The sequence below is a fragment of the Phalacrocorax aristotelis genome, chromosome 7 (assembly GCF_949628215.1).
Source record: "Phalacrocorax aristotelis chromosome 7, bGulAri2.1, whole genome shotgun sequence".
Classification (NCBI taxonomy): domain Eukaryota; kingdom Metazoa; phylum Chordata; class Aves; order Suliformes; family Phalacrocoracidae; genus Phalacrocorax; species Phalacrocorax aristotelis.
Window position 1 is genome coordinate 2,224,279 of NC_134282.1, and position 26,569 is coordinate 2,250,847.

Sequence of the window (26,569 nt, forward strand, 5' to 3'; positions counted from 1 at the left end):
AACGGTTCGAATTCCTTCCAGTGGAGGGAGGAGCAGATGCAGACCTGATGTAATGAAATAGTACATGTGATGCGTACGCCCACAGGTCGTGCTAGCAGTGAGGGCGAAGGCTGCCCGAGACCTTCAGGACACTCTTTATCCACACCCTCCTCAGTCCCCAGTAAGCCTGTGCCTGCTGCGCGATCCATCGCTTGCCTGCCGCCTTGTAACACAACCCACTCCCTAGATATGTTGACAGATGCAGAAGGACATGAGGCAGGAGGAGAAGAGGCTGTTTGGTAGAGTTGATCTTTATTGCTATGGTTTAGCGAAATATGTCTGAGGGAAGGAAGAATGGCCCTTTTGAATCATTTCTTGCATTTATTATACAGCCTGTGGGGGCGAGGAATGCTCGAGGCAAGCTTGCCGCACAATTCCCTGTAACAGTGCCTGCTCTGTCTGTCTGTGCCGAAGAGCTCGCTCGTGTAGGGGAGCCCAATGTGATTAGAGCCGTTTCTTTACTCCTTGAGATTTGTCCTTCTGAAGGCGTCTTTCGACTTGAGCACCTGGTCTGAGATAAACCAATTTGTCACCACTATGTTTGATCATCCGCTACGAGGAAGGACAATTTCGGCGCAAGGTGCTTATAGCAGAACCAGTATTTATGAATTTGATTTTAACCCTTGAGGTACTGAATTTTGTTTTTCCTTTGCACTAAGCAAACACTTAAGATACACATATCGTGGCCATGGGTTCCTAGCCACATGCTAGAACCTCATTTTTTTGGTGACCGCACAATCATGAAAATTAAAAGGTAATTGAAATGCTTTAGGGGGAATTAAAAAATGGGTTCGACACATTATTAGTCACGCCATAATTTATTTGGGAAGTCTCTGCCCTGTTTTTTTGATTTGAAATAATCTTGCTCTCTCCTAATTCAAATACTTACCAGGCTCTGCAGAACACTATTTCCCCACTTTTATTCACAGTCTGAAAAGCAAACGCCATTGCGAGCTGCCATGTTTTTCACGCTTCATTATTGTACATTTTCTGGTACGTAATGAACTATCCCCATGAAAATTTGCTGTGAATTGTCTTGTAATTGCCTAGATATGAAGGAAAATGTGGTTAGAGTAAAATAACATTAACGTTAGAAATAGGAAGATTGCAGTTAATCCATATGAACAGAAATACTCCACCTCGTCGCAGAAAGAAGCAAGGGCGCTGGAGGAGAGCTGATGGAAACGGGGAGCGTGGCGTACCGTCGGGATCTGGCCCTGGTGGAGCAAGGACGGGGCAAAGGCGTTACCACAGGCCAGGTCTCCTGCCCCAGCGGCTGTGGGGAACCTGCTAGAGATGCTGCCTTCAGCCTTCAGGCCTCTGCGTAAGAAGGATATTCCTTAGCTGAAGCAAAATCTGAGAAGTTTGCAGTCGATATGGGGGGGCTGGAGGGGTTAATTTGTGGAAAATCACACAGCAGGGCAAAACCAAAAAGAGCGGGGGAGGAATTCTAGGGAATCCTAGAAGTGCAGCTAGAAAAAATAAGAATGATTTTAAGAAAGATGCAGAAAATACAAATGTAAATATAAATGCGAAGGAAAATGTGCCGTCCACAGGGAGGTGATCCTCGCGCTGCAGGATTTTGCGAATCAGGCTGGAGAAAACTCCAGAGGCTGTCACTGAGGAGCAAATAATTTGCCTAACAGTGAGCAGGACCGAGTGATCTAATAAAGCTTTTCCGTTCCTCCTGTCTGGGACTGGGAAATTAATGCTGGATGCGGTTCCGAACTATGTATGTTGAATGTGTCTCTGTCAGCATTGGGTAGAGGTTAATTTTGTATGTTGATGATAGCATAATCCGTACCGCGCTGTACCACGCGAAGGCAGGCGGTTAACCTGGGAGCAGGGAATGTTTATTTCATGCTTGCCTTGGGGTAAAAACTAATGGCAAACGTTGTAGAAACAGCATGCTAGATACCATCTTGTCTTTTATTTAAGTGTACTGATTTATCTCCTATGGGAGGTGGTGGAGTCCCTATCAGCTCCTGAGTCATTTAAAACTCGACTGAACAAAGCACTCATGAATAGACTCTTGGGAGCAATCATGAACTGCTTGGGGATGGACAAGATTAAATACGAGGGTTTTATCCAACTATTGTTCTGTGGATATAGAGTATTAATCGCTCGGGTGAGAGCAGGGCACCGAAGTGAGGAGGCGCCGGCGTCCCCTGGCTGGGCTCTCGCCTGACCTCCGTGCCGGTGCCTGAGCGCAGCAGCGAGGAACGCGCCACCACGTTCCCCATTACAGCGCGTTTGAAATCAAAACCTTAAAAAACATCCTTGAGGTATGTAAAGGAAACACCTTCAGGCTATGGAGCCAAATGCTCACTTGTTGAGACCTGGTGGCCACGTTCCTGGGCGCTTCTTCCTCCCTTGCTCAGCCAAAGCAGCATTTGGAGAAGAGCTGCAGAGAAAGTGCATGTTTGTCACGTGTCTCCTGGGGGTGATGCTTTCCAGCCATAAATAGATGTGGCTGTCAGTGTGACAAGTTAATTATTTTATTGGTGGGCTTTCAACAAAAATATGGGCCAAAACTTCCTTCTTCTACTCATCAGAGGAACTTCATTGAATTGAAAATAACCGTCCTTCCAAGTGAAGCAGATTTGGCCCTAAATCATAACTCATCAATTGTTGGCACCCTGCAATTTAAATCTGCTGCAATTTAAATCCACAACAAGGAAATAAATCTTTTTAAAAAGTATATTAAAATCAGTATTGATTATTCCAAGCAGGAGCGCTGCATTCAGAGCTGTAAATCATTTTTTTTAGGATCCCAAGATAAAATATTGCAGCAAAAACTGCTGTATAAAAAATCACTACGGTTTAATCATGTGGTAAATTACTAGGATTTTTGTATGTGGAATTTATAGGGCACCATTTCTTTTAGATTGAAAGGGAACATTCCTGATTTAGGTCTGATTACTCATCTACAGTTGGGGTTAATGTCATGTGTCTCTTTGGGGATGTGTCTTCCTAAGTAATGACGTCCTTATTGTGGGCTATATGGATCCGTTGTCAAGACGCCTTTAAATATATCCTTGATGGCACATGGAGGTACCAGCAAATTATGTGTTGAATTAACAGGTAATTCAATCCACCTTGGTGTTAATCCTATTGCAAAATAACCAGCTACATAAAAGCTATTTAAGTGCAATTTTAAAAAAGCTCTACGAGATATAATCTCTCTAATCAGAAACAGATTTTGTTCAATTACCTTTAGTCTTCTCTGTAAAAACAGCGAGGCCAGATCCACCGTGTCTCCCGGGAGCCAGCGGCACAGCGCGGTGCAGCCGGCCACGGGGGTCGGGCCGGGGTGCCACCGAGGCAAACTTGTGCTCCATCGCCACGTGAGAGATGGGGATGGGTTTGGGAGAGCAGCTACTCCTCCGGTCCCCTGCTGCCTCCCTCACGTCCCTGACACCCCTGGCCCAATGCCCCGTTCAGGGCTGATACAACCTGCACCCCGCTCCTGCTGCTCCGTCTTTCCGTTGGCTTTATTGGCTGACTACGAGGATGGGCTGGGAGAGCTGGGTTTGTTCAGCCTGGAGAAAAGGAGGCTCAGAGGGGATCTCATCCCCACGTACCAGCACTTAAGGGGCAGCTACAAAGGAGATGGAGACTCCCTTTTTACATGGAGTCCCATGGAGAGGACAAGGGGGGATGGACACAAGTTGCCCTTGGGGAGATTCCGACTGGACACCAGAGGGAAATATTTCACAGTGGGGACAGTCACCGTTGGAATAATCTCCCCAGGGAAGGGGTTGGCTCGGCCCCGTTGGACACCTTCAAGAGTCGTCTGGACAGGGCGCTGGGCTGTCTTGTCTAGGCTGGGCTCTTCCCAGAAAGGTTGGACTAGATGATCCCTGAGGTCCCTTCCAGCCTGGGACTCTGTGACTTGGGGGAGGTGTGGGGTGGTAGTTGTGAAAACGCTCCTTGGCACTTAAGATGAGGAAGGCTTGCTCGGGTGGAGCGGGGATGAGCAGCACAGGCTCCTCTGGCAGTCCCTTCCCTGCTGGGGATGTTTCCCTATGGGCGTGAAGATACCTAATAAGCTTCAGTGTTTTCAATCCCTGGAGCATCTCAGGCTTTGCTGGAGGGCCAGGGCTGGCGTGGCTTCCCTGCTGCTTCCTGAGCCTCTGTGCTCAGGGGGGTCAAAGCAAGTCACTTTGCAAGGGTCCGCACCAGCGCTGAACAGACGATAACACACACAAAAAAGTTCCTCTGCGCAATTCTGTTGCAATTTTCAGGCTCATTAGCTATGCAAAAGTATTTGCCCATCCGCTACCAAATGCCTTTCTATTGTGTGAATAATTGCTTGGTTTGCTGAGAAGTGTGAACCGTTTTGGTTAATTTTCAGGCTGCCTAGTTTGTTTCTGTTCTGGCTGCTGCCAGCAAAAGGTTTCTCAGCTTCTGCTGGTCTCTTGCGCTGCTGCCACATATTCCTAAGCTTAGCAGAAAAATTATAGATTTCCGATCTTCCAGTCAAATGCAGAATTCAAAAGGCTATGTTTTTCCCGTGGGTGAAGAGTGCACACTGTTTGAGGCACACTGTGGGGGCCTCGTGGCAGGTTAATTTGAAATGGTCAAAAATTAAACTTCATTCCTGGAAGAAGAGCCCTGTTCTTGGAAATGCTCTGTGCTGTGCACTCCTCCCTTGGAACAACTTTCAGAGCATCCTGTCAGAAACTAACAGCCAGCAGATGGGAAATTCAGAGCCCATCAGCCCCTTTCATTCATTCTGCTACTTTTCTATACATGGTCAGTGTTAATCCTGAATTTTTTAAGAGGGATATGGAATCCGTAGCTGAGAAATGGCTACAAAATACCTTGGTATGAGCCTACAGCTGGACTGTACGTGCAGAGCTACCTGGATCTGAAAGCATGGATCTCAACCTACTAAAAATGCATCTGTGGTCCAATCTCGTTATGGTCAATTTGTTCAGAAGGAGGATTAACGATGACTGGCATCCCCTGCCTTAGGAATCTGTTTCACCAGGGAAGATGGACAGCCATGTTAGCTTACACCCAGGTATGGAGGTCCAGGTGAGGCAATCACACTCTGTGGGACATTAAATGACAAAGATATGATTAATACGAGCATGAATGGACAAGGAAAGAGTTCCCTGAGCAGTCAGGACTGCAGAAGTCCTCCAAGAACTAGTCTGTGTTCAAATCACGTTTCTTTTTATATCAGCAGCTCACCTTAGGGGCAGACGTGTAAAGCAAAACACTGAAGGACAAACTGAACCAAAGACGCATCACTAGTTCCTAAATGTGTTTTTCCTGACCGCTGCACTGCAATGAGCTCAATCCTGCCGTTGTATCCCACTTCAATGTGCGTTCCCTAAGGGATGCGGCATAAAAATTGCAGCCAAGGAAGGGAAAAGCAAAAGTAACTTTATAACAACTTTGCTCCTTCTAGATTCTGGCGTATGGGAAGGCCAAAGCGACACATGATACGTGTTAGCGCAGCCTTTGCAGCTGCTCTAACTCAGAGAAGCCTTCCCAGGGCTGCCGTTAGGTTGCACGCAGAGGGTCTATGGCTTTCTCCTGTCCTTGCACCACCCTGCAGCCCGCAGCTAAGCGGGATGGCCTGGGACCACCAGTGCTGGCTCCACTCCCCCCCCGCAGCGATGTTGACACCATGGCTTTCAGGTGTCCTCGCAGAGCCCACCTATGCCACCAGAGCAGCCAGGCAGCGCACGAGCGGGGCAAGAATGAGCTTTCCTGTCCCTCTCCAGAAGGAAATCTATATCGTGAATAGAGCTCTGCACAATAGATAAGGCTTCTCAGATGAAAAACTGCTTCCCCTTCCCGGCAGAGTCTAAAATTTCTTCTGATGGTGATGACGCCTTGAACAATGACAACCTTCATTCATCTCTGCTGGCCAGGAGAGAGCTGAGAGTTCACATTTTAAGCTCTTTCACTGTGCTGAAGCCTCTCATCGCTGTTCAAACACAGTCCTCCATTAGGAGTTATTTAAGCAGGAGCCGCTTTCCCTGCTCCAAACCTCTTTGTATGAAATCCTTCCAGCACCGCATGTGGCATCAGCCAGCAGCTGATCTGGCGTGCGCTGTGCTGGACACACCAGTAACGGGTAGTTAATTAACCCGATCCATCAGACAGTTCCTTTCCAGGTTGGTATCCATGATTTTAAAGCTTAAATCTCGTATCTTCTTTCTATCTTTGTGTCATTGTCATACGTTAAAAAAAAAATAAATAAATGAGACTAGAGGGCACTTTTGATTACTACAATTTTTCTTCACATGCTTCATTTGCTGGGCTATTTGTATCAGCTGAGCTGTCTTTATTCGCCAAACTCTGGCAGGACTCGGGGCTTGCCCTTCTGGCAAAATGCAGTTTCATCCCAAATTTGTCTCAGCTTTTGCCTCGGTATCTTTGTTGTTTTCTCAAAAAGCTAAAATAAAAGCAAAGAACAATCAAAAGCTCATTGATTTGATTTTAGGTGCCAACAGTGCCTTTTTTCCACCTTAAAAACTCTTTTGGTCATGAAAATAATGACCTTTTTCTGCAAAGGAGGTATTTCTTTTCTACTGGAGGTAACACAAGAAGAATGGTCTCGCAATTAAGGTGATTTTGGACAAAGTTTATTCCACGCCTGGCTTGCCTCGGCCTCCTCGTGTGACCTTGGAGGTACGCGCCAACTCCTGATGATTCTCCTCTCCAGTAATCACGCTCTGCAAAGGTATTGCCAGATTAAAGGTCAGGCTTTCAAAAGTAACGGGTGGTTTTGTTTCTCTGACTTAACCTACAGAGGCACCTCTGAAAATGAAGCCCTGTTACAGATATTTGATGGGAAGGGAGGCATCCAGCAAGGCGGACACCTAGAATCAATAGTTGCTTTCAGAAATCTTGGCCTACACCCATGGATGCTTGTAAAGTACTTTAACATCCAAATGTTGGAGAAGAGAGAATGATTTAAATGTTTTGAAGTTATTCCCAGGGCTAGAAGTTTGCAGGATTGTGTCACAATGAGAAAAAAAAAAATATATAGCAAATGTAATGAGGAAATTCTCACAAGTTCAGGGAGAAGAAGATATTTTCCTAAAGTGCTTCTGATTGGCTTTAGTTTGGTCTGGTTGTCTTCTTTCAAGGCAGCCATAAATCTTCTGAGCCAAGGAGCTTTCCTGGGAGCCGAGCAGATGTCTGCTGAACCACTGGGTTTAACCCTTGCTCGGCAGCCCGCGAGGCAACGCACGCCCATGGCCTTGCAGGGCGTCAGGCCGGGGGTGATGTGCCGATTTACACCCCGTGAGTATCTGGTGTGTCACGTCTCTGCTTGCCCGCTCGCTTCTTGCCTCTTCGTGCACACAGATGTCCGGGCTCTGCAGTGGGGACGACCCATCCCGCCCTCCCAAGGTTGCTTCCCACAGGTGCCCCCAACCACGCTTGGGGCAGAAGGTCCCTTCTCCAGCCCGACGCCACACGCAGCTCGACAAGGGCGGCTGCTTCCCCGTAGGCGAGCGGTGCCCGCGGGTCAAGACTGGGGGGGGGAAAGGACTCGGAAGAGCATCTGTCTTGACCAAAAATAACCCTGCTGTTTAGGGGCCGCGTGAGAGGTGGGATCCCTTCTGAGGAATTTCATGCTTGAAAGGTGAGACAAGTCTCCTGAAAAGGTTATTATCTCGAGCAGACAAATCCTTCAGCAGGTTGGGCTTTTTTTTGTATACCTCAAACAAAGAGCCAGCACAATCAAAGAGCTGTAAGATCCTTTTTTTTCCCTTTTTTTTTTTTTTTTAATTCGCTGCCTCTGTGCTGTTCCTTTTCATTTCTGCTGCCCACAGAAACTACCGCACCTCCCAGTCTTCTGCTGAATGTACATCACACAGGAGGTGAAGCACTGGCAGTCTTCACAGGAGAAGCCAGGCGGCGAGGGGGAGGGTGTCTTGCATGCTGTTTCATTAATTTATTTTTCCTCCTCTACAGGGAAAAAGTAAATGTGGGTGACCCAGGGCAGACCGAAAAAATGCGTGTGCGCCGCGGTCTGGGAAGGAGCCTGAGAAGCATGCGATGAGTGTGGGTCAGCTCCTTCTGCTGCCGGGCTGAAAGGGTGCGGGGCTGCAGTGGGGCCGGTGCCGAAGAGTCCCGGGGGGCTGCCGGGACCCCCCCAGGCCAGGGAGAGCTGCTGCAGGCCGGGCCTCTCATGTGGGTACCACAGGGATGCTGCCCCTGCCTGCACCCGGCAGGATCTGCCGCTTCCCCTTTAGGAAGGAGGCTTTTCTCGAGCTCCCCTAAAAACCAGGTCTGGCATGACCTCAGGACCACTTGAGGTTAATATTCTCCCCCTTCTCCAAACGCCTCTATCTCTTCCTTTAGTCTCACCTCTAAAGTGCAAGTTGCCTACTCAAACCAACCCCACTGCGTGTTCCCTTCTGCCTGCGTACCAGGTACGATAACGGCAACAAGCGTTACCTGGGCCTGGAGAACAGCATTGCTATGGACCGGGTTTATTGTGCAACTTATTCACATGGAATTAATCTTGGAAATGTTATCAGAGGCCACTGCTGTTCTTGCGATGCGCTCTTGCTTTGTGAAGCCTTTGCTTGCGGGACTATTTCTAACACTCGGCTAGTTTTCTTCAAGGGGTTGTGTTGTTAATTATCTTGCTTGCAAGCAGGATTCCCTGGCTACCTAGCAGTAGATACCATACTTATTTTAAGGAAAATCAGCTGCACAGGCAGGCAGACTAGCTGCCAGATACAAAATGACTGAACTATACTTGCTTTGTTTATGGGTCAGACAAGAAAATTGCTGGCTGTGTAACGCCTGGGACTATCGCAGCAAGACCCCTGGGGCCTGGGGAGAGTCAACACCACACACGCCTTTGTGCCCCAGCTTGTTGTACTGGGAAAGAGCCTTGAAAGTCCACGTTTCTGAAACCAGACCTTTATACGTGTGGATATCGTCCAAGCGTTGCTCTGGATCTTACACTGGAAGGTGAACTGAGAGCATGTTTTGGCTCAGGTGCTGTAATGTGCTTTTATTGCTGTGCTTTGAAATACATCTTTTCATTTCTCCCCGGAGCACTCGGCCTTTCTGGCAGCTTGAACTCTGCCTCCCGTAGTGTTTGGGCCATGAAAATAGTTTGGGTTTGTCTGGTTTTTGCATTGCTGTGCTGAACGCCTTTGAGGACCACCCCGCCTGGGACCTCGCTAGCGATGCTCCCACGAGTGACGCTCACGGGGGTGGTTGCAGGCTGGCTTTCCAGCCCGCCCCAGGCCTGCCCTCCTCGCTCGGTGCCGCCCGTGACCGGCCGAAGGGGAATAGGTGCGTTTCCCCCGCTCAGCACTAGGCAGCGGGAAATCTGCTTTTTCTTAGGTTCGTGTTTCTACCAAGCCTCGCCTAATGAGCCTGATCCTGCTTGAGCCTGATCCTTCGTAAGCCCGACGAAGGGCTGATAGACGCGTGGGTGAGAGCACACCGCCCCGTACGGCAGCGCAGGGTCACGAGGGGCTCACAGATCCCTTCTCCCCTGTAACACCGGCTGCGACGGGAGCACACTGCTGTGGCTGCGGGCTGGTGCGTGACGCCTCGAGCTTGTGGCAGCACAACCCATCTACAGGTTTTGTTTTTTTTTTTTTTCCTTTGTAAAGCCACCGATTGTAAAGGGATTGGCTTTATTTTTAAGCTCTGCTACTATAGAGGGATCCAGGTGGTTTGTGGCATGACTGTGGGTCACCGGAATGTCTCTAGAAATGCTGACGTGTCACGTCTGTGTGAGACAGGTCATCTGCAAAGGTGCGGATGTGATTCTCCATTTAGAACATAGAGCAGCAGCCTGATTTATGTGAAGCAGGCGGCAAAGGTTGCAGTATGTGAAAAAGTAGCTCTCCCTTTTCTGTGCAAATAGCCTCGATTTCACTGAAAATAATCCATTCAAACCAGACGGTGAAGGTGTGCGGTGCTCATGTTGTTACACCACAGGCATTTATTCCCCCTCGCACCGCAAGGTTTCCTACGAGGTAGCTCTGGAAGGCTGTTCATCTTTCCTGGTCACTGTCTGGTTTGTTTTCATTTAGATCAGGCACGTTTTTAAACGCAACTCGGACGTACCGCTGCACTGAGGCTGCTGTTCCACTAACACACGTCCTCCCAAAGCCGCGTCCAGCTCTGTCCCCTTCCTGGGGGGCTGAGACGCCCTGTACCGCACCGGCCCTCTCGCCGCCCTCCTGGGGTCCGGGCGTCAGAGACCACGCGGCTGCCGCCGAGCTGGATGCTGTGCCCCTCGTCTAAGAATAGTCTTACTGTCTTGAACACTTGCCAGCCTCTGATGGCTCCGCGAGCAGGGGGAAGAAACACAGCCATTATGTAATGGCTTCTCCTGGGCAAGAAAAAAAAATCCCATTTATCGATCTCCTGCCTGAAAACCTCAGTAACTCCGTGTAATTGATGACCAGCTGTTAAGAAAAGCTGTTTGGAGGAAGAACATTTATAATTAAAGAAGAGACACTTCAAATTCAACTCGGCCTCCATTTTCTCATTGCATTTCTCCATGCTGTCTTGGGGAACAACCATCCTGCCTGGGCCTTTAAGCTTCTCGTTTCAAACCAATATATATTTGCCTTTCCCAGAGAGCAACGTTGCGTTCTCCGATTTCACTCCCTGTGCTACGAAGGGGAACTATTCATGGAGCTGTGTGAGAGAAAGAGATTAAGGAAATATCAAGACTAACAGATGGGAAGCAGGCAGTGGATGATGTGTAGGCAGGGCTGATGTTACAGCAAGTCTTATCTTGTTAGCAGAAATATGTTGCAATAAGCAGAGTTCTGGGAGAGAGGTTGGTTCTGAGCATGGAACAGGAGGAGTAATTTCTAGCTGATAAGGGGCCTGCCTGCGTCTAAAAATGTCGTATTATTAGATGCCCCAGTACCCCAGAACATTGAGATCTTGATCCTCTTTTTCCAACTCCATCTCCCCTGGGCTTCGGAGGTGAAAATGTTTCTGGGTCTCTCTGCTGAAAGCGTGACCGACCCCGTTTGAGGGAGACCCAAACTGTAGGTCCCTCAGCTTGAGCGTACAGTACAGCTCTCCCAGACCAGTGGCTATCCGCAAGTTAAGCTGCAGCCTGCCTCTCCTCCCCCTTCATAGACACTCTGAGTAAGGACTACACTAGAAAGAGATAATTTAGCATGAGAATTATATTACGCATTTAAATGTAAATTGCTGGGGAATTGACGATTGCTTTGTTTGAATTGTAATGATTCGAGCATGCATGGGTTTTTTCTTAGAGTACATTTTAACTGGTATTTATGTCCTTTTACATCCATCTCGAACACCAACGTGCACGTGTCCTTAAGCTTTCAACTGTAAATCCTTGAGCTGTCACATTCCCCGTTAGGAAACCCATTTCTTCAGCCTCTCCAGCAATTCTAGGCTGGCGCTTTTTTCCCCCCTCCCTATCTTTGGTTTTTTTTGGAAGACCTCTTATTTTATTTCAAGCAGAGGTAGGTTACCAGCCCCACCAGCGTGAATGGTGCTGCTTGGAGCTGAGCACGTGGGAACTGACCGCTGTGCTCTTCGGCGGCAGCCGGCCATGGCTGAGGGCACCGAGCGCATCTCCCAGACTCGGCAGCCCCGCCACCCTGGTGCTGACCATCGGCTCAGGATTCGGGGCTGAGCAGCTAACGTGCAGGAGATCTGATCCCTTTGCTTGTGCAGGGCGCCTGGAAAGGAACCACACAGAATGCCAGGCTGGAAGGGACCTCAGGGATCATCTAGCCCAACCTTTCTGGGAAGAGCCCAGCCTAGACAAGACAGCCCAGCACCCTGTCCAGCCGACTCTTGAAGGTGTCCAACATGGCCGAGCCAACCCCTTCCCTGGGGAGATTATTCCAGTGGTAACTGTCCTCACTGTGAAAAACTTCCCTCTCGTGTCCAGCGAGACTGCATTTTTTTCCCACGGCAGGGAAGGAGAGAGGGGGGAAAACAGATATGCGCAGATCTGTTCATAGCAAAGACCCGGCTTCATCCACGGATGCTCCTGTCCTGTTAGCGGGGTGCCGAGCACAGCCCTCCGTGTGAGCGAAAGAGAGTGAAAGGGTGGCTGGTTGCCCAAGGCTATTCTCAGGCTTGGCCCAGAGAAGGACTTTTTTTACCATTTAAAGAGCTAGTAAAGTGAGGGAAGCCAGGGGTTAATCACCTCTACCTTCCCCATCAAGTTTAACAGGCAGAGGTGGGAAAAGCCTGGGTTTCGGCTCTGTTTGCAAGGTGGAGAGCCGTGAATACCATCATTCACAGAGTCTTTCTGAGATGCAGCCAATTTTCAGGAATGCCATATCTCGTTCCAGACAAAACCTGCATGTTTCTCGTTGGCCTGGCCTTGTTTCTTGAGACTGCTTCACTGATTGATACAGGAGATAAACAAAAATTGAAATAACACATGCATGGAAATATAAACAAAACGCACCAGAGAGAGAAGACTGCAAAATCAGCAGCTCGTGGGGCTCGAACACAGCCATCCAGTCCCCGAAGCCAAGCCGTTGAGAAAACAAATAAATAGACAAATAGAAGTAAAGCTGACTGCGATAAGCCCCTGACCTTAATTGTGTGGATATATGCCTGTGAAAGCCAGAATCAAGCTTTTCCCTCCCAGCCCCCACGCTAATTCCTTTGGCCCCGGTGGCATAAAATGCTCGGGAGCCTCATCTGGTCCCTCCATCTCCTGCCTACCCACGCCAGCAACGAGGAGGAGAAATCTGTCATTGTCCCTCTGCAGAGGAGACCCGCAGGTTCATCCCCCCACGCCTGGGCTCCTCTCCGTTCTTAGCTGACTCCCAGCGCAGATGCCTGGAGCAGCAGTCGCTCACCTCCTGACCCGGATAGAGCGGTTGGTGACGATCGCGTATTGCTGATGAGGAGCTTTCCCTCGCTAGCACATATAACCTCCATCGATGGGGAATGGCTGTTGGGGAGTTGGAGAGGCTGGAAGCAGTTTTCTGAGCCACAAAGGTGTAATTATAGTGGGTTTCCTGCAGTTCTGTAATTTATCGCATTCGAAAAAATCACCCCTAGTGATGCTTTATGTAGGACTCCACCTGGTTAGATTTAAAGGCAACTGTTCAACCAAGATAAAAAGAGAAGCGGGATGTTTCTGTGTTAGAGGTGTATTAAATGGCCAACCCCAGCCAGGCCGCTGAGGCTGCCGGAGTCACAGGCCACCCCGAGGTGCTTCTCCCCAAGCCCTGCGCTCCCCACCGCGTGGTGGGTGCATCCTCCGGGCGCACCCCCTGGCTGCAACCACAGCGCGTTCCTGGGTGCATCCCTGGTGCTCTCCCGGGCGCACAGCTGGGTGCATCTGCAGGGCCACGGGAGGGCACAGGTTGCACCCCAGCACGGAGCTGCAGCTCAGAAACCTCCCGAGACCCCAGGAGGTTGCACCTCCCGTTTCTGGAAGCGTTTCTGCGGGAGGTACAGACGCAAGAGCCAAAGGAGCCCCTGAGCCGTGCTCCACGAGGATGAGGGTGCAGGGTCAGGCCCAGGCACTCTTCCTCTGCAGCACGTTGAAATTCACCCTCGGGCTCTCGCTCAGGGACCTGGCAGCACGTTTCCCAAGCGGCAGCTCCTGCTGCGGCCAGGTGGGAATTCTCCCCGGGGCGTGTTGTTACTCACTTTAAATATCTCAGATCTTCAAGCTCTCTTTTTCGAGCCTCAGACAAAAACATGACAGCTATCCCACAAATCAGCCACCTAAAGGAAAAAAAAAAAAAAGAAAAGAAATCACATTTAATTACTCCTGAAGGGGAACTTATAAATGAGGAACATTTATTAGTGCAATATATTTTTTCTTCAGTAGCTTTGAACTGATCTCTGATAGTGCCAGCAAAGTCCCGGCATAACCTTGGAGCATGTTTCATTATCATTCACATGGAAACTGCTGTCTTATGACTGCACTTTTTAAAATACAGTACATTTTTATAATTTCTAAGTAGGCAACCCAAGTGGACGTAACACATGAAATTCTATCCAGTCCTGGCACCAAACCCTGCCCTTTGCTTGGCCGCGCTGTTCTCTGCGTATTAAGGCCTGGGTGTAGCTGAGGGCTGAATTTCAACCCCAAGGTGAGCCTGCAGTCCCTTCCTCTGACAATACCCAAGCAAACATGCAGGTGTTTATGGATTCAGTGAATTTAATTTTAAAGTCACTCAAGCACTCAGGCAGCCTCTCTTCCTTCCTCCCTTTTCTTGGCACAGGCAGCAAGTGGCTCCTGGCTGGAGAAGATGTGACCCACGAGCTGGTCCTCATGATGGCTGGATCTCCAGGAGCTTCAAATGCCGCCCTGTGTTGCCAGTGCCGACCCGAGGGTACCAACATCTTCGGCTGCTTTCATCCCCTCAGGCAGCTCTCTGAATCTGCAAACCCATTCCCTTAGCTCATTAACAGATGGCAAAGGCAACACTAATCAATCATTTCCTGGTGGGGCTGCTGGTAACCCGTCAGTTTGGCACCCAGAGTGGCTCTGCCCCAGCCCCGCGGCCCCATCATTCCCAGGCGGGCTCCTGAGCATCCTGCTTCATCCTGGGCTTCATTTCAGGCTCGGGACAGAGGACGATGAGCATTTAGCCTGGGAGCCACACGGTCTGTAGGAAGTTCAATATTTTCTTGCCTATATTAAAGCTGTTGAAAAACGTGGTATTTTCAAGAGAAAGCAGTAAAAGAGAATAGGAACGTCAGGGTGAGGCTGGAAGACAACAAATATCGGGGAGGACAGATGTCTCCTTTTTGCTGATGAAAGAACTAATATATTTCCATTACTATGTAATGTATAGGCAGGGAAAATTACAAAGATAGGAAAATCCTTCTTGGTTTTCGCTCTGCTGGGTAAAAGTAATATTACAAAATACGACGTGTCTCATGTAGGTGTGACTTTAGATTTGTCACCAGGAACTGGGGGGCATGTAGATATCTCCAAGAGCCTCTCGTGGCTCCCCAGTGCCTGGAGGCAGCCTGGGCTTGTCTCCTCTGGCCACCAGAGGTGGTTATCCAGGAGCAGTCGGCGTGTGAGGTGCCGGGAGCCCCCCAGGTGAGCGTGGGCAGCTCACTGCCAGCTCCAAGCGCTGGGAGCACCACGGTGCTGCGAGAGCAACCTGCAGCACCTGCGGCTTCATTGTCAACTCCCTCCCCGATCTCCTGGGAATCCCCACTCTATAAATGAAGAGCAGCCAGCGCAGAGAGGGTGATGTTCCCTGCTATTGCAGGAACGAGTGCACTGGTGATCTGGGAGCTAAAGACGCTTGCCCATGGCCTGCACAGGGAACTGAGTCACACAGAGAGAGCATCTGATCTTCAGAGAGGGCTGGGGGGAAGAGGATGCAATTTCTTATACACTGGGTGTTGGTGCTCTCAAAAAAGCCCCACAAGGCTCCTAAAAAGCCCACGTGAACACCCCACGAGGTATGCCCGCACGGGTAGACCCTTGTGCGTCTGTTGAAAGGAGCTGCCTCCCTCCCCTTCCATCTGCCAAATATTCCCATGGGCCGCTGTTGGTGCTGCAAGTGGATTAGGTTACCCAGACCCCAAAGTGAGCTGCTTTGTGGCAGAAAAATGCATCCATTTGTTAGTTTAACATCAGATTTTTTCCCCTGGCAGAAGTTCAAGTATGTGCCACGGGAGCGATGGTTTCACTGCTGTCTTTGGGGCCTCGCAGGTTTTCCACATCTCTAAGCTCAGCCTTGTTGCTTCTTTCAGGTTTCCCCTCTGTGTTTCCCAACACCTCTGCCTGCGTTTTAGAGACCACCACCTTCTGAAAGCCATGGCCAGCCCAGGAAGTGCTACCCCAGGCACGCCAACCGAACGAGATGCCCGAAGCTGTGAGCAGCGACCAGCCTGGCCCTCCTGGGGCATAAATAAGAATAAAAGAGAATAAAAGTCAGGTGGCTTTAACAGGGATTGACTTCCTTTTTATTTTTTTGAGCTGTTCTTCACATGGTAATTTTGCTTTTAGCTTTCTGCTGCCTTCCTCGCAGCGCTGCTGTCTGCAGTACAGCCCTGCCAAAAGCCTCTGGGGACGGAGGGCGCTGCCACGTGCCTGCAGAGCAAAGGGGGTGGCAGGCAGTCCGAGATGCTCTCCTTCCCTAACCGAGGGGGATTTAGTCAAGCTCGCGAGTGTCTGCCAAAGCCACGTTTAGCGCAGGGAAACGATTGCAACACTCACATTACTCACTGGGGGTTTATAAATAAAACCAGCCCAGGCACAGTCTCTCCTGACACTGGAGGAAGGGATGCAAGGGGAGGCCCCCATATACTGTCCCACTGAATTGTTTGAAGCTTTTATCTCCAACAACCCTCCCTCAGCACGCAGGTGACAGTGTCCAGCACACCGTGGCGGGGGGATATAGCTGCAGGAGGGGAGCTTTAGCGTATCCTTTCCTTAGCAAACAGGCCAGGGTGATCTCCTTTGCCCTCCCTGGCTGCCCAGGGCAGGAGGGTTTCCTTGCTTGTCTTGAATGCACTGAAATTAAACCTGGGTGTTTGTTCCCTGGACCAAGTTCAGGAGACACGGATGAGATTTACTGTCCCACACCACATCTGTGTCTGACCACGGGCTTGTGTCTGGGAGCAGAAACCTTTGGATGTCCTAGCGCATACCGCAGAAGACAACACTCAGAAATTGCTTCCTTAAATACCTACTGAGCAGAAAATAATACTAATCAAGGGAAGCTCTTTCCCCTTGTAACGAGCTGACACTATGACATTGAAGCCTCTGATGCGGCAGCGATCATATAGCCACGAAGGTCGGGGACCCCGTGGAGATGCTGCTGGTTTACGCTGTGCCAAGCAGAAGCAAGGCCCATCCTCTTAAAAAAACATGCAGATATTTTCCCCTGCAAAGGCCATGGTTTGTCAGCAGCTGCTCACAGGCTCACCTCCTGCGTATCACAAGGTTTGGGCTTTTTCTCCTTAAATTTAAAGGTGATTCTGGGTTCTCAGTTTTGTTGATGGCAGCCACCAATTTCCAGTGAAGCTGCAGCTACAGTTGCAGTAAATTGAAGTCAACTGAAAGCAGGATTTCCTTCTTCATCATCATTTTCCAGATGTCCCCAAAGCAGTCGATGGAGCCTGCGGGGTCACGGGCTGTGAGCTGCTCTGGGTGAGAGCGGCGCGTGGTCCCTGCTTGGATCGTGCCCTTTCCAGCCGCCCCGGCCAGAAGGACCACGGGCACTCCTGGTGCATCGGCCAACCCAGAGTGTCTGAGGCACTGTGGGATAAATGAGAACGTTTAGGGAAGAAGAGGAGCAAACGTCATGCAACCAAGGAAACTCTTGCTCAAGTACGGGTATGTCTTCTCAATGCCTAATGGAGAAAGACACCTAATGGTTTCCAGAGCTCGGTAGCTGGATAAAAACAGAGCACAGAGGTGGTGGAGTGACAATATCTGTTAATGAAAAGACAGGATATACAGCTGGGGCTGTCGGGGACTTGGCCCAGCGCTCGGCCAGAGCAAATCAGCTGAGCTGCGCTGGAATCTGCACCAGCGATACTCAATTCTCTGCCTTGTCAAATGCCGTAAATTAAAAACAGAATAAAAAGCTTTTAAGGGATGTGTTCACTGACAGTTTAATATAAGTGGCTGTGGGATCATTTTCTACAGATAGGTTTATACCGGGAAAGAAATTGCAATGTGCTTCATAGCAGGTATTTTACTGTTATTGCAGAGTTTCCTGATGCACTTATTCATAAGGAGCGACTTTCCAAACAAGCATCAGTGGGACAGCGGGTCACTGTGGCCGTGCCAGGCTGAGACGGGGCTCAGCAGGGCTTCGCTTAGCCCCAGTGGCGAAACCAGCCTCCGTGGGCAGGGACACAGCGCGGAAGGGCAGGTGACGTCCCCAGCCAGCCGGCATGCCTTCCTTTGCATCCTCCGAGCCTCCGGTCCTGCCCTGCTGACACAGCATTGCCCCCGTCCAGGTACGGTATTGCACGTAAAGCCCCCGCCCACCTGGCATTTCGATGCAAAGAAGAAGGTTCCCAGAAAATGCAATTTGAACGAACAGAAGTTGTGTGTGAATTTTAGCTTCTGAAGTTTAAACGATCGGTTTTGGCACTCGGACGTGAAAATGTCACCTTTTTTTTTTTTTTTTTTTTTTGCAGTATTTTAAAGTAGTTGGTTTTAAAATTTCCATTTTTAATTCCTTCAAAAGGTTAATCTGAAGTTGGGATGAAACAGACATGAGTCAATTGAGTAGTCAATTTAGAGCTTTTGGGGTATTTTTAAAAAAAAATAACCCAAAACTTCATGACAACCCAAAATATTTTTTCCTTCATTTTCTCCATTTTAACATTACGCAAAAAATCACACGGGTCAAATTGGTGAATGATAATAGTGGCCCTTCTTGGCTGTTGAAACCCAAGTCGTCAACACAAACCACTTACGATCTGTGAGGCCGTGGTGAAGTGATTTGTGGCTGCTCTGTGGAACCTGCTCCTGCCACTGCGCTTCCATTCAAAGCCTGGGTAATGGATTTTCACCACTTTGCCAGCTTTCCCGCTGCTTTTTTTTCTCATTGTCGTTACCTCCGCGGCTAAATATGGAGGGCCCTCAGGAGACAAGTTTCAGGAATACTAAGGTAGTGCCAAATTTAAATATTAATGTTCCTGGATTTAGAGCAAAGGCGGCACCACTCATAATGTTTATTATTGCCATCTAAGAAATTCCATTAGTAGCATGGACTTGGCTCAGTGCTGATGGATGCCAGTGGACACCCCTCCACTGAGTCCAGCAGGCTTTGTATCAAATCATATTTGCATCTGAAGATGTACATCAGCTAAATACAGTCTAGGAGAGAAAAAGGTTGGCTTCTTTGGAAGGGAAAGGTTAAGAGTACAGCCTGCCTTTTATGCCTTTGCGTGCGTAATTTTTTAAAAGCCCATCACAAGTAATCTTCTTTACTGCAGATTTGACCATTTATTTTCTGCCTGGAAAGCATTAAAAAAAAAAAAAGCACTAGGGAAGAATTTTAAGGGGTATTTGTTTCAAGTGAGATACCAGGAATAATAAGAGTTTGGGCTTGTTAATACACTTTCTGTTTGGGTTGTCTTCTGGTAGGCAAGTGCTGTAAGTGTGAAATCAGAAAGATTTCAGATAAATGCACCAGAGGGAAGGCCCTTTGCGGGGAAGAGTCGACCCCGGCCCCTTCCTCGGCATCTCCAGTAACTGCCTTTGTTACTGAAGTTTCTACTGAGTGGCCGCCTGGTGCAGCCATGCTTCGCCCAGGTTTGCGTTTGTAATGCTCTGACTGTCACCTCTGTAAGAAGTACCAGCCCTTGTGATACCTTTTTTCCCGATAAAAAATTGTTCTGACTGGTTTGCTGTGTGCTGTGAAGCCCTTCCCTGTACAACTAGTGCAATCTGGAATTTATTTCCATTAGTTTAATGGAAATAGTGGTGCGAGTACGGAGTTACGAGGAGGTGAGTGTGGGAAAAGCTGAGCGTGTGTCGCTGCTGCCAGGGCTGCCATTGCATCCAGGCTGGTGGCATTTGTGTTGCTGCCGTGGCAGTTGTTGTGGTGTTGGAGAATTTATTCCACGTGCCTGACTTGTATCTGGTTTGTATTTGCCTTGCTGCAAGTTACCTCTGCCCTTTTGTCCTGCGGTTTTGGGTACGTTGTCCTGTCCCCAAGTTTTTCTTTAGACTAAGCCCATTTAGCCCATCTTTCACTGCTCCTCCCCTAGAAGACACCTCTCCCCCTTCGTTTACACGCGGGCTCATGCACGTACCCACCCAGGATGCTAACTGCTGATGCAATTATTACTATTCTTGCTTTCAGCAACACCTTAACTCTTCTGAATGGGAGGATCGATATTCTCTGCTCGCCTGGGAACGGTAATGGCTGACTGTGCTGCTCTGTAACATCGGATGAATAGTTAAACATCGGTGTGTTTTCATCTGGTGCGGCCCAAGCCTCCCAGCTGCCGGCAGCTCCCGGCGCCTCGCTCACGTATACGTGAATTTTTCACAAGCCTGTGCTGTGCAATGACCATGCAAGGCAGGGATTCCTTTGTTTCTTTTGTGTATCCTTAAACTAATGGTGTCTGTATTTGTTACATATTAATCATTTTTATAGTCATCTCTGCGTGATTCCTTCTATAAATAAGAATCTCAAATCTCTCTCCTATCTTGTTTACCACAGCTAATTCTTTAAGTTGGGTGTCTCCGCCAGAGCCGTAGTCTAAATGAACACAGATAAAATCATAACATAGGCTCGGCTGTAGTAAACCAGCATTTTCTTGGTTCTGCTGCAAATCAAACCTTCCAAATAATCTTTTTATCCAGTCTCTATAAATACCGTACAGCGGTGACAAAAGACAGGTGCCAATTTCAGACTCAAAGCTGTTGTGTTAGTGGCTGGCATTAAATATATAATTCCTGCTGTGTCTGCATCATCTGTAAATGAAAGTCTCCCGAAGGAGAAGCCTCCAGGGAGGGTAAAGAGCCGCGAACCAGTGACTGCAGAGTGTGCCTCCGAGATGCGAAGTTAGGAGGAGAAGCTGAAAATGTGATATGTCTTTTTCAGTTTGACCTCGGCCTCTAATAGTGTTTGGCAAGTCAGCCCGGCAGATAAATTGGTTCATATTAGAAAATGGGGTTGATTTATTATGAAATTGATCGCAGCCCTGTCCTGTGCTGAAGGCATTAGCGATAACGGCATCGGGTGCCTCAGCTCTTAACTAATGGGCTTCCCCCAGGCTCTCCGCTGCTGCCGGGCTTTTACCAGCAGCCAACAGCATCCGAACCACGCACCCCCGCTGGTCCCTCCTCATGGATGCAAAATCCTCCCCAGGCAGGGGCGTTTTAGGGAACGCAGGTCGGGCTTTCTGGACGGGCTGGGATCTCGGGAGCCTGCAACCATCTCCCGCTCCATCACCGTTGGGCAGGGCGGGCTGAGTTGCCCTGGAGGCAGCTGGCACTTCCCAGGACGTACGGACCTGCAGGAGCAGGGCCGGTGTGACCCTTGGAGCCAGCACCTCGAAATATCACAGCACTCTCTGTGGTTTTCTTACTGCTGTTTTCTGAAAATGGAAAGGGTTAGGGGGAATATGGAAAACTATCCAGCAAACATCTTCCTTTTCTTTTTCTTTGGTAATATCGAAACGTCTTTTAACCACAAAGAGAAGGTGTCACCAAACGTAACAAGGGAGTTCCGCTGCTTCTTGCGAACAAAGCTGTATTTGCCCACGATTGCCACAATCTGCATTGCAGTCGCCTCAAATCCCTCGACACGGCGGGGAGTAGCCTTTCCGTCTGGGGCTGATGAAAATGCAAACGTACAAGCCTAACATAGCAGCCGCTTAGACCCAGTAAACTCCGTTTCATTTGGGGAACTCTAATCTACGATTTACTGTATGGGTACAGATGTAATAAATCCAAAAAAGAGCATACCCAGTGTCAAAAGTCAGCCTCTTACCATAGCAAAAGGTAGGTCACATCTGGCAACAGCTGCCAAGAAGCCAAGGGACGGCAGCGTGTGTCTTATTGAAGCAAAACGTCCGTGTGGCCAAGAGCCCCAGTCATCTCCTGCACCACCCGAATCCGCTCAAGGACTGTCCTCCCAGGGTCGGGGTCTGGGGCACTAAGGCTGCCGAGCCCTGCGTGTGTTCCCCAAGATACGTTCCTCTCCAGTATGGATGCGCTTGAGCTGAAGGCCCTATAGCATCCATATCCTGCTCGTTTAACAAGCAGTCCTGGGAAGCATTCACCCCAGAGGGGCGAAGCGCGGCTCTCCCACCACCCCACCTCCGGCGGCAGCAAGCAGATAACATACAGATCTGAGCGAGACGCCGGGGGGCCCATATATTTTCCGGATAAATTTTTATAGGGTAGCACATCGGCCTGAGAAACAGTTCTGAATATTGTGAATAATTGCCTAACGTGTCCCTTTTTCAGGCTTGTGCTTTTATCATTAACACCTCCGATTAGCAAAAACTCGGTCTGAGATGTTCCTTTGATTTAAAAGGTTATAAATCTTGGGTGCAATGTCAGAGAGTGAATTTTACAATGCAGCTGAGCTGTGGACTAATTAAAAGACTACCCCGGTACTCTTCGCACCCAATACATCTCAGATTTGTGACAGCCTTCAAGAAAAGCCATGAATTGTGCGCCAGATGCAACCTATCGCTCTCTCCGTGTGTACGTACGCTCTGTGCGCGCGCGTACGTGTGCCACAGCCCGTGTTCGCGATGGCTTCCCCACAACCGTGTGCACAGGTGAAACTGTCTCATACCAGAGAATTTATAGCAGTGCAATCAATGACTGCAGTCCTTTTGCTTCCTCGCCACCGCAGGGTTGCTACCGGCACCTTAGAACTCGGAGCCGGGCGTTACACTTCACACGAAGAGGGTTCACCTACCCGCGCTGCTCCGGTGCACGGAGGTGAGATTCATCTAGCGCTGAGCCGTTGCTTGGGTCCTGATGAAGGTGCCCTGACCCATGCCTTGCGGACCCCGTTGATTCTGTGTAATTTAAAGTGAAAAAGGGAAAAATGCTCATGTTTCGCTTGACACTGTGCACTGAGTGGTCCCATATCTTTTTGGCTTGGGAGTCGATGGTTTGTGGTCAGAAACAGTGTCCTCCTCGGTGCTCTGCCGGACACAGAAAATCAGGGTGTCTCTGAGTGGGCTTGGGCTTCCTGCGGCGGTGTGAAACGGCTCTCTGCTTGCCGGGATCGCTTCCTAAGGCAACGGCTGCAATGGACAAGCCTCTCTCAACCGTCAGCAAAGCAAATATATAAAGAGCAAAAGGGCAATGTATATTTGAGAAACAAGATCTGGGGTGACCCGGGGAAAGTGGGAAATTACATCAGCCAGCTTTAGTGAAGGCCAAAGGCGAAATCTCTGAAGTTTCGTGGGCCAGTCTTTCATTTTTCTCAGTCATTCCCATTCTGTCCGTTGACGTCAGGATTTGGCAGTAGATCAAAAGGGAAAGAGAGGGACAGTTTCCCCCCTACAGATACAGAATTAGAGATTCATACCAAGATAGATGAGCTAGATTTAGATGAGAGGGAATTTCTGGTTGAGAGTGTTCATGTAAAGAGTATTATACAGTATTAGGCTTGTGTGAGCTCCCAGCGTAATAAAGGAGAATTGGATAAGCCTTGGCAGGAACACATCACTAGGACCTTGTTTTGATGAAAAAAACCTGGAAATATACACTTAGCTTTCCTACTAGTTGTAATTATCTGGCTGTATTGATCGTGGTGGTAAGGTTATCCGATGGGTAGGGTGTGAGCAAGGATCAAGTTCAGTCCGTGAATTAAAGCTGCCGAGTGTCAGCTCGAATTTAGACGCGTACAGTTTGAAAATTGTCCTCCTGCAACTGCAGAGCTCCCTGGGATTAACACAGATAGGCAGCATATGGAGCCTGTGCAGCAGGAACGGAGGCACCCGGCACTTGGCACTGCTGCTCTGTATTATGCAAATAGCTGGGTTACGAAAGAAGGAAACAAGGGCAGAATAAATTGGGAAGTCTGGTCTCTTCTGCAGGCACACGTAAAACCCTTGGTGGCATTAATGAAATGCACAAACTTATGGAAAGGAGGACGGGCTCCTCAGCTCTGATTTCAGTCCTACAAGCGGGCAACACCTTGAAGGCAAGACGTGGTGATTACTGGGGTTCACACGTGAGGCTTTGCACAGCGGGGGCATCTCCGCAGCCTGCACGGTAAATTACGCCGTTCCGTGGTCTCCAACACCACAACCAGAGCCAAAGTACAAGAACCAGCAGTTTTGGCAGATGGGGCTCTCATTAACATACCATCCCTGCCCCCGGAGGCAAGCCTGTCCCTTCTGCCGCTGAACTCTTGGGCAGGGAGGAGGCAGGACGAGGAGCAGGAGATGATACCCGTCACGGCTGCGTTGTGCATCCCAGAGTACGCTGCTGTGCTGCAGGGACACAATACGGAGGGGGCCCAACCCACCCCCTTCAGGCAGCTCAGCCCTCGCCCCCGGGCACTCACCGGTGGGCTGCCCCGCAGCTGGAGGCTTTCCTGTAGGGTGTCCAGTGAGGGCCTGGTGGCAGGACGTTTCTGGGAAGCCCCAGCCTTGAGCGAGCAGGGTTGCTCAGCTTGGTGCCCACCAGCCTCAGTGCTTGCTCTCCTCTCTCAGCCTTGGGGCCACCGACCTCCAGCTGATGGCCACCCTCCTCTTCCTCCCGATGGCTGGTTGAAAAGACAAGGGGGGGGAAGGGGAAGGCACAAAATGTCTTAGGAAGGCTGTGCCCTGCTTACCGGCCGCTCTGTCATCCCATCCAGGAGGTGGCTGCACGTCAGTGGAGAACGATGTTCCAGCAAGGCACACAAGGTAGCCGCTCTGCAGGGAAGATGTGGACGTCAGGTAGCTGTGAGCTGCTGAAAGGTCCTCAGGGAAGGCTGCGCGAGGAGCAGCGGCAGGACAGACCCGAAATCTGCCCCCCTCCACTGCTGTTATTTGACTTTCTCCATGACCGCCGTGCAGTTGCCTGTCCATTCACAAGCATTTGTTGTGGGCTTCTCTGAGTATATTTTGGCATTTGAGAGGTGTCAATCGGCTACATCTTAAGTGGCAATAGCTAATCGTGGTTAAATTTATTCTCTGCAGAACATGACGTGAAAGCACAATAGCATCGCTCACTTTCTCTGGGCTAACAGCGTGGTCAGTGCTGCAGAAAACCACCCCGGCAGAGGACGCAGTCTCTGGGCCTTGCTGTGAGCTCCAGGGATCCTGCACTCAGCGGTGCATCAAATGAAGAAAAAAAACCACCTACCCCCACGTCATTATTTATTCCAAAAAATGGCAACACCAGGTTTTCTTCTCACCTCTGGTATCTTGAGAAAACACTGCTTTCAAAAGTGAATTATTTTCGCTGGGTCCTTGAAATTCAGTGCCACTCATTTTGGATTTGAAATCTCTCTGTAGAGGTTTAGAGATGGAAATTTCAATCCCTAGGCCCTAGAGGATGTGCCGAGCGGGTGTTATATTGTATTCATTCAGAAAGCAGCCGTACCCGCCTGTCCATCAAAATCACAGGACTCCGTTGTCGTGTGTGCATATTCAGTACGCCAAGCAAGGGCTGTAAACAGTGTTCGTGAGATTTCCAACAACCTTCCACGGCGAATTCTTTACAGCGCAAATCTTTTCTATCGTAATTCACATTTCATACCTATTTTCCCAAATCTTCAAAGTCAGAGGACCAAATCCTTCCTTTAGCAGTACTACTATGAAAGCTACTGACTCAGGAATAACCAGAGTATGGGATTTGGCTTAACTTTTGGCTTGATGCCGATATAACGTTTCATAGACCTTTTTTAGGTGTTTCCTATTGTCATGGCAACTCTGATCAAAACCCTCCCCATGAATAGCCTTGTCGGTTGCAATACAAGCTCCTGGCTGACCGCAGCCTGCAGTTCTGCTCCAGTGTGATTTCACAAGCTCCTCTCGCTTGACCTTTCATCGTCTATCTTTCCCCAGATCACTTATTGCTCAAGCTAGAAATATATCTTTTGTTTTGCAAGAAAGCTTTAAAAATCTTTATAAGTGGTAACTACAGCCAGATCTTGCAGCTGGCTTCAAAGAGAGAGTTGCCTTAGGAGAGATTACGGGCTATACTAAGCACCTCTCCTGCACAACAGAGCATGGACCATGACAAATCCCTACGAGCATTGGCTTTAGCAGAGCCTTGAACTCTGCAGCTCCCTAAAACCACCCCGGAACACCTAAACCCCTCCTGTAACAGAGGGATAAGCCGAGCTGTAGGGAGGGGTGTGCTTGGTAAAGGGGATCCCTCCTGTGAACAAAAGACCCCGCGGCCGGATCCCCCCGCCGTGCCGAGGCAGCTAAGAGAGGCCTGATCCCACCCTGCTCGCTCAGCTCCGGGGCAGCGGGGTGGACAATCCGTATTGGTCAAGGCAGCTAGATTTGGCTTTTTTGTATCTGATTTTTCCTAAGGTGTTTGAACAGGCACATGGGAAATTGCAGCACTATGGAAATCAGCAAGAGTTTTGCCCTTGGCCTTCGGCAGGGCCAGGATTTCACCAGCTGTCTCTAAGGCATCATGCTTACCGAGAGCTGAGATAGCTTAGTGGAAATAATGTACATTTTGCATATACATCTTATCTGAAGTCGGTATCATTATCCCCAGACCAGGAAAATAAGGCAGGGAGAGGTGAAATCTCATGCCCTAAGGTCAGCCCATCACTAACCCTGGGAACAGAAGCGAGGTCTCTGGAGTTTCCCCTCCCACGTGGGAGCCAGTGCTTCAATCCATTATTTTAAGCACTTGCAAAAAAAAAAAAAAAGGTAGGAAGGAAAGAGGAATAGAAATTACAGGGATAAAAATCCTTCTTTATATATACATATATATTATATATACGCTATATATATATATATATAGTTTTGCCTTGTCTTGTATCTTCAACCCTGCTTTAAATAAAATCTCGCAGACTCGTCGGTTTCCATCAGGCAAAATTATTATTCGGCTTCAGAAAGAACATCTTGCCAAGTGTTGCCGTTCAAAAATAAGGAAAACGGCTCTGCCAAAATG

The 26,569-nt window shown here is 49.2% G+C and overlaps 1 long non-coding RNA gene across 4 annotated transcripts in view; it reads left to right on the plus strand.

Annotated features, from left to right (window-relative positions):
• Positions 1 to 20,427, plus strand: part of LOC142059613 (uncharacterized) — a 118,842-nt gene extending 98,415 nt beyond the window's left edge. Inside the window, exons 1-7 of one of the 4 annotated variants that reach the window (XR_012661443.1) lie at positions 3,916 to 6,745; positions 7,155 to 7,311; positions 7,987 to 14,117; positions 14,250 to 14,360; positions 15,745 to 17,332; positions 17,712 to 17,964; positions 19,824 to 20,427. This is a non-coding gene — a long non-coding RNA (uncharacterized LOC142059613). Of the gene's footprint in view, positions 1 to 371; positions 1,033 to 1,188; positions 1,364 to 3,915; positions 7,312 to 7,986; positions 14,118 to 14,249; positions 14,361 to 15,744; positions 17,333 to 17,711; positions 17,965 to 19,823 lie in introns of those variants that run through there. The other 3 variants (XR_012661442.1, XR_012661441.1, XR_012661440.1) reach the window with 3 other exon arrangements.
• Positions 20,428 to 26,569: the final 6,142 nt, after the last annotated feature.